The sequence below is a fragment of the Coregonus lavaretus genome (assembly GCF_964263955.1).
Source record: "Coregonus lavaretus genome assembly, chromosome: 2".
In the NCBI taxonomy this organism is placed as follows: Eukaryota; Metazoa; Chordata; class Actinopteri; order Salmoniformes; family Salmonidae; genus Coregonus; species Coregonus lavaretus.
In genome coordinates this window covers 39,847,607-39,855,401 of record NC_139989.1, presented here as the reverse complement: position 1 = coordinate 39,855,401, position 7,795 = coordinate 39,847,607, and positions in this window count along the sequence as shown.

Sequence of the window (7,795 nt, the reverse complement as noted above, 5' to 3'; positions counted from 1 at the left end):
TAAGACATGCTTTTATAAATCCAGTATGTGTTCTGAACACACTATTCAAACGCAGGGAAGAGATCAGATCATATGACGTCGTGAGAGATCTTCCGTATGAGATTAGTGTGAAGGCTGTTTGTATGAAAGACCAAGCCAACACGTGGCCTTACCATTCCCTATTTAATTACTTAAGGCCATTTAGCAACTGACACCATGGGAATAAAATGGCCCAAACTCTTCTTTTATACCCGTCTACTTCCTTATTTGTATTTGTCTTTATCGTCACGTTTCTCTGGCGCTCTTTCATTTGCCCCGTCCTCTCCAATCTCTAGATCTCTGTCAGTCTTTCAGCTTTCCTAGAAGCTGCTCCCTCACACCTTACATAATGGGGAAATTCCTGCTTATGTTCCTGATTAAAGTCTCATTATGGTGTGACCAAGTTGATGTCAGAGCAGTCAAGAGGGGGATCACAAAACAATCCCTGCTTGGAGGCTCGGCTGCCTTGGGATACTCCCCCTCTACACCCCACCCCCTTTACTCTCTTCTCTCTCAGGACCTGCTCACCTTTTAAGTATCAGAACTTGTATCCATTTGACAAGCTTTGTATGTGAACAATTATCAAGGCATTGTTAATGGTACAGCAATTACATTCCAGTGAACTTTCTGTGCCATGTTGTTCAATAGGCATGCCTGTCAAGTTATCAACTCCTAATCACATCACATGGCATTCCATTCCCCACGCCCAGACAAATGATCCATCAGTGTTCCAGCAAATGACTAGTTGCCCTCTAGTAGTGCAAGTGTAGCCTACAACATTGACAGACCAATGAATCTGGTATGTGCCTGTTTGTCTGGCCCTCTCCAATTAGTTGACTTGTTGTGTTACATTCCAGCATTGACCTCAAGTACCTCATGCCATCAAGTGCAGTTCTAGGTGTCCAGACCTTCACATTCAGTAACTAGAAAATATACGCAAAAGGTATGTCTATCTATGATTAAATATAAGTATATTATCCAAAGGCCAGGGACAAGCAACCTGGTCATGTAGAAGACAAGACGCCATCATAGGAGACTGAGAGAAGACTCACTGAGACAAGACCCAGAGGTTCATGTCTTTTGTGTTTCATGGACAGTAGTGTTTCCTATTGATAACAAGACCAACCATGCACATACCGTACTGCTCCTCAAATAAGTAGTGACGTTCTGCTTGTGTCCTCTATAGATATCAACTAAGACAAAATAAAGAGAAAATTGCTTTCACAAGTTAGTCCCGCTTTGAAGAGAGAAAAAATAAACAATTCTCAGAGAGCACAAAGCCTATCCTAACCAAGTTAATATGTTTCTCATGGCGAGTCATTCTTAGCCGAGACATTGAATGCCTTTGGTTAAGCACAGCTATGTATTATTTCCCTGGAAAAAGCTTAAGCACAGCAAAAGCATTCTAAACAAAACGTTGCCAGGTCAGATGGCTGATGATGTCTGTTTTTTCTCCGTCTGTGGCAACTGTATCCTGCCACAACATGGAAGAGGCAGGCAGCGCTGGCAGAAATGATATTATTGAACTTGGTGATACTCAACTCAGGGTGAACTTCTCAACTTCAACTCAATACCCTTGAAAAGGCCCCAATCAAAACAAGAGGCACAGCTTAGCCAGTCCTTATAGGGTTCATTTTCTGTGTGGTGGGTAAGCTCACTGAGAACAATAAAAATACAGCCAAATACAGTTGTTTGGACTGGAGTACTGTACACACACATGAACACTGACACGAATACATGCAGATACACACACGCAGGCACACACAGTGAACTCTGTGGGCTCGTTGTGACTCTACTAGCTCGTAAGGGAGTCCAGTGTTTCAGAGTGTGGGGGTACAGAACTGATTCTGGTGGTCTGGATCATTCAGAGCTCTTAGTCATTTCCATCCCAATCACAACATGAACACTGCAGCCCTGTTCACTTCAGCTTTGGGGTTCTGGGGTTGGGGAATGGTGAAGTACACAACCCGCTCTCTAGGGTCTTTCCCTCCTCCCCCGGCCTATCTCATGCTCCAACTATCTTTCTCAGTACCTCTCTACCCTGTGACTTCTTCTACTCTGCTTTTAGTTGTCAAAGAGGAAGGGAACAATACAACTCTTCCTGGATTTAATTAGAAGTTATGAGTTGTGATTCTTCAGTGACATTACATAACTACCACTGGGTTGAGGATCAAAAACTATTTGCCATGATGTTTCAGCTGGTGGCTGGCATTAGTTGTTTTGGGTTCTGGTTTGGTGACATAACTGTCATTTTTGTGTGTGTGTGAGAGAGAGAGTGAGTGAGAGTGAGTGAGAAGGTGGTAGGGGAACCAATAAACCTAAGTTCTTTCCGTTTAGGACCAGCTGATTTATCAGGATGCCAGGGAAGAACCTGTTGGAACCCTTTGAGAAGACTTTCAATGTTGCCCGGTGCACGGGACACTTCAATGAGAATAAAGGCCGCCATCGTTTCATTTATGTGTCTGCAGCTTCTTCTTCCTCCACTCCTCCTCTGCGTTATGTAACTCACTCCCACAGAGGTGTGTTTGTGTATGCGTGTGTAACGACGTCATTAGTGTCCGATTTTCATATTGTGTGAAACTTCCTGATGTAATCGGCCTGATGTAATCAGCCAAAAACCAGCTGAAAACAATGGCGAGGTCAGACAGGTCGTGGAAAAGGGTTTCACTAACAATGTTATCAGAGCGCTTAGCAGTAATAACACTATCGTGAGGAAAAGCCCTTGCCCTCAGAATAGAGGGTTTCTCTGTCCCGGCCTCACCTGGGCATTTAATATACCTAATGTACCTGTCACTCAAATTTCTAACGCTCTTCTTTTTCATCTAATCTGTCTCTCCGACTCTACCTTCTTTCACTATCCGTCAGTTGTGCCAATTCAAGTTTCAGGAGTTTTGTCTTTAAACTGTCTCAGGCTAAACTGACAGACGGTACATGATTTAAGTTTAAGAGGTAGCTACTGCTGTGGGGAAAGAAAGGGGCCTTCAGAGGAATGTCAAGAGTTAACAAGTCCTATAACTCCCAGGACAAAATGTCTTGTCCTTTCTCCTCTGTTATTTAATGGCAAACAAACAGGAGAGACTTTTGATTTCTTGAATCAAAGTTCATTTCTGTTTTTCAGTCAGATATTTTACTTGAAAAATGCATCTTCTAAGACTGGGTCAGTCATCCTGGTCAAAATGGGTCATATGTTATGGTTAGGCCATGTTCCCACAGTCAGGGTGATACATTTTTATTCTGTAATTCAGACCATTTTACTCCCATTACTGGGTAATGGCTGTGGTTTATAGTGGTGCCTTTCATTTCTCCATAATGTCAATGTGCCTACAACTCAGACAGTAGAAGCAGATGAACATTGCCATGACTAAACAACTGGGGCTAGAATTCTATTGGATACAATGTGTGCAGCCAGTTTGTCACCTCTAAGAACCTTGTGGTTGGCTGAGCACTGGGGTTGTCATATCCAATGTTCATTGGCCCTCATTTGGGGAGGGAAAGAATATGCTGACCTAAAAAAAAAAACATAGGATCAGTCGAATTCCGAGTCACAGTTTGTGGTAAACAAAAAAAAAAGCTTCCGTGAGCCTGTCAAGAGGATGTTGAAGGGCTGTTAGAATCAGGCTAATGAGTTAAGCAAGGCACACAATGTTCCATTTCCATGCTAGAGTACACTGCCGTCCCTATAGACATGTGTACTGTACACACAGGCCACACAGTGTACAGTATACACACGTGTATAAAAATACACACTATGAAAATACTGTCAACAGATAACGATTGGGCTTTGAAACGGGGGGGGGTGATTTGTGAAATTCCTCATCCCTTTAACTACCACAGAGCTGTGACTGTGCACATATTTGTACCTAATTGATTATCACATCTTGAGCCTGTAAGTCCATATCTCTTACTGTACCTGGATCAGTGGATGTGAAGAGAATCAGAGCCAGTACAATTACAACAGCTGTAAAAACATATTTTGACCAAGGAGAAATCTCTTATAACCATACTAGGAAAAGAACATTCCAAAGGAGATTATTTCTGGTCAGTTAAAGAACACTGTATATTTAAATTAGGTAAAGGAGCAAAATAATAAACTCCTTCTTACTTTCTGCTTTGAAACATGACCAACGGGGGGAAAAAGACCCTGGTAATGTAAACACAGTGGGGATTCTAGGCCTCTTACGCAAGCCAGCTCTTACTGCTGCTTAGCCATGACACGCTGGGAAATAAAGTTGTAAAAAAAGAAGTACGATAAATAAATAACTATTATTACTTTGTGCTGTTATGGCGGATGGGGGTCTAGTGTTGAAGGCCCTAGAAGAAAAAAAACATTGTCAGGAGAAGAACACGGTGTTCCCTCTTTCTCCCAGTGTCTGAGGACTACTCTTTAAAAGGACACTACAGTACCACATGGGTCAGAACCACACTAGCCTCAGGGCCACACCATGTAGACAGAGACCCCATAGACATAGTTCAATTGAGGAGCAACTCTACATGCCTTCCCCTGTATGTTGTCCTTGTTATTCCTTGAGATAAACCAGGTCAGGTTTAATTATGGGATGGGGGGGGGATCTTATTTTCAAGGTGTCGTCCACAGGCTTAGAGGGCCAACGTGACTCTGAGCTAGCTGTGCAGCAGGAGAAATATCTAGTGTGCACTGAAGATGTTTGGAGTAATAATATAATAACACAATCCCCTGCCATAAGTCTTAATCATGTCAATCCATTATGCAATGAAAAGTGGCTTTACTATAAGAAAATACCCATTATGTGAGAGTGGATGAGTGTACGTTGATGTGCTACAGTAAGTGCTTAGACGTTTCTGGACTAATTTCATTTTGGTTAGCACGGAGCTTTAAGATATCACATTCCATCCCCATAGTTCACATGTAGAGCAGGTCATTAAGATAATTGATCTGTCACACAGATGCTCGCTTCGAGGCAAGCAACACTGAAGCATGCATGAGAGCACCAGCTGTTCCGGACGACTATGTGATCACGCTCTCCGTAGCCGATGTGAGTAAGACTTTTAAGCAGGTCAACATTCACAAGGCCGCAGGGCCAGACGGATTACCAGGACGTGTACTCCGAGCATGTGCTGACCAACTGGCAAGTGTCTTCACTGACATTTTCAACATGTCCCTGACTGAGTCTGTAATACCAACATGTTTCAAGCAGACCACCATAGTCCCCGTGCCCAAGAACTCTAAGATAACCTGCCTAAATGACTACCGACCCGTGGCACTGACGTCTGTAGCCATGAAGTGCTTTGAAAGACTGGTCATGGCTCACATCAACAGCATAATCCCAGAAACCCTAGACCCACTCCAATTTGCATACCGCCCCAACAGATCCACAGATGATGCAATCTCTATCGCACTCCACACTGCCCTTTCCCACCTGGACAAGAGGAACACCTACGTGAGAATGCTATTCATTGACTACAGCTCAGCATTCAACACCATAGTGCCCTCAAAGCTCATCACTAAGCTAAGGATCCTGGGACTAAACACCTCCCTCTGCAACTGGATCCTGGACTTCCTGACGGGCCGCCCCCAGGTGGTAAGGGTAGGTAACAACACATCTGCCACACTGATCCTCAACACGGGGGCCCCTCAGGGGTGCGTGCTCAGTCCCCTCCTGTACTCTCTGTTCACCCATGACTGCATGGCCAGGCACGACTCCAACACCATCATTAAGTTTGCCGACGACACAACAGTGGTAGGCCTGATCACCGACAACGATGAGACAGCCTATAGGGAGGAGGTCAGAGATCTGGCCGTGTGGTGCCAGGACAACAACCTCTCCCTCAACGTGACCAAGACAAAGGAGATGATTGTGGACTACAGGAAAAAAAAGAGGACTGAGCACGCCCCCATTCTCATCGACGGGGCTGTAGTGGAACAGGTTGAGAGCTTCAAGTTCCTTGGTGTCCACATCACCAACGAACTATCATGGTCCAAACACACCAAGACAGTCGTGAAGAGGGCACGACAAAGCCTATTCCCCCTCAGGAGACTAAAAAGATTTGGCATGGGTCCTCAGATCCTCAAAAAATTCTACAGCTGCACCATCGAGAGCATCCTGACTGGTTGCATCACCGCCTGGTATGGCAACTGCTTGGCCTCTGACCGCAAGGCACTACAGAGGGTAGTGCGTACGGCCCAGTACATCACAGGGGCAAAGCTCCCTGCCATCCAGGACCTCTATACCAGGCGGTGTCAGAGGAAGGCCCTCAAAATTGTCAAAGACTCCAGTCACCCTAGTCATAGACTGTTCTCTCTGCTACCGCACGGCAAGCGGTACCGGAGTGCCAAGTCTAGGTCCAAAAGACTTCTCAACAGCTTCTACCCCCAAGCCATAAGACTCCTGAACAGCTAATCATGGCTACCCGGACTATTTGCACTGCCCCCCCACCCCATACTTTTTACGCTGCTGCTACTCTGTTAAGTATTTATGCATAGTCACTTTAACTCTACCCACATGTACATATTACCTCAACTACCTCAACTAGCCGGTGCCCCCGCACATTGACTATGCAACGGTACCCCCCTGTATATATAGCCTCCCTACTGTCACTTTATTCTATTGTATATATAGCCTCCCTACTGTCACTTTATTTTTACTTCTGCTCTTTTTTTCTCAACACTTTTTTGTTGTTGTTTTATTCTTACTTTTTTGTTTAAAATAAATGCACTGTTGGTTAAGGGCTGTAAGTAAGCATTTCACTGTAATGTTTGCACCTGTTGTATTCGGCGCATGTGACCAATAAAATTTGATTTGATTTGATTTGACGTTTTAGCTGATGTTATTAAGACCTTTTTACACATACCGGATTCTGGTCGGACAAATAAAGTTTCCTTCCTTTGACAGCTAGTTTTGAAGAACAGAGCACTGTGTAATAAATCACATTTACCTTACTAGAATGATTAGAATAATAAGCTTTTGCAGTGAGAATGTTTGGCTGCTTGACCAGTGGTCACTCCAGTCCAATAGCGCCCTCATGTGGACTCCTGAGAAACTACAGATACTGATGATAAAAACCATACCTGCACTACACTCAGTAACCACCAGAGAGTGCCCTTGGCTTGGTTTTAGTCATCCCGGTATTCATATAGACAAGTTTTAGTTTTAGCACATGCTTAGAACTTGATGTTTGTGAACGTAAATTGAAAGCATGCATAATGCAATAACTGTTTGCCATACTACACCAAAACAAGTATTGGAAGTGAATGTAAAAAAATTAATTGTAAAAAATGTGGTGCTAGCATTCAATTAATTATTATCCACTTATTGGCATCTTACCCCTTCAAACACCCAAAACTAATGTACTTGATTGGTTAGCTGCTCACTTGAAACCTATGACCCTCCACCAATCCCAGCCAGAAGAATTGTAATACGTGTTTGTTTAACCAGCTCTTTCCTCTTTAATGACAAACACATACAGACAGATTCTCAATGCAACTACAGATTTAGTTGATGTCTCACAATTATGACAATAGACTGATCCCCTTCACATAATCCTGTTGTGTGGTCTGACCTTCCCTCTCACCTCATACGGGCCTACACAGTCACGGTGTAAACATTTACAGAAAATTAACTAACAGGTGTGGAACAAAGACCAATCAACACACAATGACCGATAATCTTACAGTCATGGATTATCACAGAAAATCCAACTACTTTCCGCACCATTTAAATACTCCACACTAATATGATGACATGTGACAGACAGGTTGCCCATAGTTCACTGCATATCACAGATACGTAGTCGAAAACAA